The 4,359-nt window shown below is 39.4% G+C and overlaps 1 long non-coding RNA gene across 1 annotated transcript; it reads left to right on the top strand.

Moving 5' to 3' along the window:
- Positions 1-704: 704 nt before the first annotated feature.
- On the top strand, positions 705-1,060 carry LOC120042222. Its single transcript, XR_005476049.1, has 2 exons — positions 705-758; positions 951-1,060. It is a non-coding gene; the product is annotated as an uncharacterized LOC120042222 (long non-coding RNA).
- Positions 1,061-4,359: the final 3,299 nt, after the last annotated feature.

The raw sequence follows: 4,359 nt of genomic DNA, 5'->3' as shown, positions 1-4,359 counted from the left end.
AGTTGATTTCAAACTGAGGAAAAACTTTTGGAAGTCTTTAACTGCATCAAAGTCTGTGGCCTGTGATGTTGGGACAAATGATAGTCCCTTATTATACAAGAGACAAAATTCACAAATTCTACAGGACAACGGCAGAGTCATGTCTTCAGTGTAAAACTAACAATGACTCAATAATCCTTCTGGGAATGTTATGATGTCATAAAGTTATGGGCGGAGTTAGAAAGTTGGCTGTCAGAAGTACAGTTATACAATGTAAAATTACTTTTAATCTGTCTGTCTGTATATTTCAAAACATGACATTTGAGGGTGCAGTGAGATACCCCAGAGTTGGATGATACTTTTCTCATAAATCATCTTAAATATTATACTTAATTAAACCTGGAAATCAACCAATCCTCTGTTGTTAATTCAATAGAAAGGTCAAATGCTTTATTATCTAAAAGTTGAAAGTGAGTGGGCAACGGAGAGGAAAAAAATGGTGCTGATGAATGCGCTGGCTGTGTTGAATGGATCTACAATGTGTAACTATTTCTGAAGGTTTATCCAACAGACCTGTACATCCAGGAATGGATCTCTATAATGTGTAACTATTTCTGAAGGTTTATCCAACAGACCTGTACATCCATGAATGGATCTATAATGTGTAACTATTTCTGAAGGTTTATCCAACAGACCTGTACATCCAGGAATGGATCTCTATAATGTGTAACTATTTCTGCTGTATTGTGATGTATTGTTTAATAGATGTACTATGTTAGGTATATTTATCTGTGGTTTTATTTCAACAGATTCTACTGATGCTACTAGATTGTACTATGTTAGGTATATTTATCTGTGGTTTTATTTCAACAGATTTTACTGATGCTATTAGATTGTATTATGTTAGGTATATTTATCTGGGGTTTTATTTCAACAGATTCTACTGATGCTACTAGATTGTACTATGTTAGGTATATTTATCTGTGGTTTTATTTCAACAGATTTTACTGATGCTATTAGATTGCTGGGTGGGGGGAGTTTTATAAATACAGAGACGTCAGAAAGTTTTCACACCCCTTGACTGGTCCCACATGTTGTTGTGTTACATCCTGAATTTAAAATGTATTTGTATTTAACCAGGTAGACTAGTTGAGAACAAGTTCTCATTTGCAATGACACATACAACAACACAGAGTTACACATGGAATAAACAAAATACAATCAATTATACAGTAGAAAAATGTATATACAGCATGTGCAAATAAGGTAGGATAAGAGAGGTTAGGCAATAAATAGACCATGGTGGCGAAGTAATTACAATATAGCAATTAAACACTGGAATGGTAGGGAATGTGAATGTGAATAGCAGAAGATGAATGTGCAAGTAGAGATACTGGGGTTAAATGGATTCAATACCCCATAATGTCAAAGTGGAATTGTGTTTTTGGAAATGTTTACAAATGTAATTAAAAGCCTAAATAAGTTCAGGAGTAAAGAGTTTGCTTAACAAGTCACATAATAAGTTGCAGGGACTCACTCTGTGTGCAATAATAGTGTTTAACATGATGTCTGAATGACTACCTCATCTCTGTACCCCACACATACAATTATCTGTACTGTCCCTCAGTCGAGCAGTGAATTTCAAACACAGATTCAACCACAAAGACCAGGGAGGTTTTCCAACGCCTCACAAAGAAGTGCATGTGTTGGTAAATGGGTAAAAAAAAGCAGACATTGAATATCCCTTTGAGCATGGTGAAGTTATTAATTACACTTTAGATGGTGTATCAATATACCCAGTCACTAACTCAGTTGCTGGAGAGGAAGGAAACTGCTCAGGGATTTCTCCATGAGGCCAATGGTGACTTTAAAATAGTTAGTGTTTAATGGTTGTGATAGGAGAAAACTGAGGATGGATCAACAACATTGTAGTTACTCCACAATACTAACCTAAATGACAGAGTGAAAAGAAGGAAGCCTGTACAGAATACAAATATTCCAAAACATGCATTCTGTTTGCAATAAGGCACTAAAGTAATACTGAAAAACAATGTGGCAAAGCAATTAACTTTATATCCTGAATACAAAAGCATTATGTTTGGGGCAAATTCAACACATCACTGACTACATATTTTCAAGCATGGTGGTGGCTGCATCATGTAATGGGTATGCTTGTCATTGGCGTCACTTGAGGCGTAACTACAGTCCCTGGTTCTAATCTAATGATCATCAGCTGCATCATTTTATGGTTCTAATCCAGGCAGTATCACTTCCAGGTTAAGCGAGCAGTGTGTCAAGATATGCAGTGCGGCTTGGCAGGGTCATGTTTCGGAGGACGCGTGGCTCTCAACCTTCGCCTCTCCCCCGAGTCCGTAGAGGAGTTGCAATTGGATGTCATGACATTGGTGAAAAAAAGTATATATAATACACTGGTACTGAAATTAGATTTTTAATCACCTGGCAGATGTGTCAAACCATGTAAACACCTGCAAGACTTCGGTTAGAAGTGAATCACCTGGCAGATCAAACCATGTCAACACCTGCAAGACTTAAGTTAGAAGTGAATCACCTGGCAGATGTGTCAAACCATGTAAACACCTGCAAGACTTAAGTTAGAAGTGAATCACCTGGCAGATGTGTCAAACCATGTAAACACCTGCAAGACTTTGGTTAGAAGTGAATCACCTGCCTGGACATCCTAAGAAGCACACAGAGACCTGCATTTTGAAGTCGGTTTAATAATACTTGTGAAAACTGACTTCAGGTGATTGAGGGATCTCGTCTAGATTAAAGGTCATAGGAAGTTTTATCATGTGGAGGTTTCATTCAAGTCTGTTTAATTAAATAATCTGTTTGTCTTTGACAGGAGAGAGACCAGACTCTCCTTCTGACAGCAGGAAGAGTCCTTCAGGAGAACCAGCTGAGACGTCCAAACCAGCAGGACGACATCACTGCTCCCAGTGTGGAAAGAGTTGTACTCAGTTAGGGAGCCTGAAAACACATAAGAGAAAACACACAGAAGAGAAGCCTTACCACTGCTCCTTGTGTGGAAAGAGTTTTAGGTGGTTAGGGAGCGTGGAAAGGCATGAGAGGACACACACAGGAGAAAAGCCTTTCCAATGTTCCCATTGTGGAAAGAGTTGTACCCAGTTAGGAAACCTGAACCAGCATGAGAGGACACACACAGGAAAAAAGATGCACCACTGCTCCCACTGTGGAAAGAGATTTACCCGGTTAAGGTACCTGAAAGAGCATGAAAGAATACATACAAATACACAGGAGGAGAAGACATACCACTGCTCTCATTGTGGAAAGACATTTTCCCAGTCAGAGGACCTGAAAACACATGAGAGAATCGAGAGGCTGTGTTCTGACTTGTGTTTTTGACTGAGAATTTGTGTTTTTGTTTGGGCTGTCAGACTTGAGAACTTTAATTTACGATTAATCCATTGTCTGAAAGGGTTAAAAATACACTGAAAATATCCAAAATACATTCTGTATACCGCTAAAATCTACAATGCCATGTAAAAACAAGATGACATTGTAATGTTTTTAAAATGGTATAACTTCCTTTATTTTTGCTGGACCCCAGGAAGAGTAGCTGCTGCCTTGGCAGGAACTAATGGGGATCCATAATAAACCCCAGGAAGAGTAGCTGCTGCCTTGGCAGGAACTAATGGGGATCCATAATAAACCACAGGAAGAGTAGCTGCTGCCTTGTCAGGAACTAATGGGGATCCATAATAAACCCCAGGAAGAGGAGCTGCTGCCTTGGCAGGAACTAATGGGGATCCATAATAAACCCCAGGAAGAGTAGCTGCTGACTTGACAGGAACTAATGGGGATCCATAATAAACCCCAGGAAGAGTAGCTGCTGCCTTGGTAGGAACTAATGGGGATCCATAATAAACCCCAGGAAGAGTAGCTGCTGCCTTGGCAGGAACTAATGGGGATCCATAATAACCCCAAGGAAGAGTAGCTGCTGCCTTGGTAGGAACTAATGGGGATCCATAATAAACCCCAGGAAGAGTAGCTGCTGCCTTGGCAGGAACTAATGGAGATCCATAATAAATACAAATACTTGTATCAATATATTTGTGTCTCTTTACTCTCGGATTCTAAAATGCTAATTAGCATCAAAGTAGATGACATGCAAGAATACAAATCCCTGCAAGCTCCTGCATGTCATCTCTAGCCTACACCTTTCACAGAACAGTTCACAGAATTGTCCATTGAAATAAATATAGACAATTTAATCATTGCTACATAAAGGCCTGATTGGTGGAGTGCTGCAGAGATGGTTGTCCTTCTGGAAGGTTCTCCCATCTCCACAGAGGAACTCTGGAGCTCTGTCAGAGTGAACATCGGGTTCTTGTTCAC

The sequence above is a fragment of the Salvelinus namaycush genome, unplaced genomic scaffold (genome assembly GCF_016432855.1).
Source record: "Salvelinus namaycush isolate Seneca unplaced genomic scaffold, SaNama_1.0 Scaffold64, whole genome shotgun sequence".
Classification (NCBI taxonomy): domain Eukaryota; kingdom Metazoa; phylum Chordata; class Actinopteri; order Salmoniformes; family Salmonidae; genus Salvelinus; species Salvelinus namaycush.
This window is presented reverse-complemented; position numbering and strand designations above follow the sequence as displayed.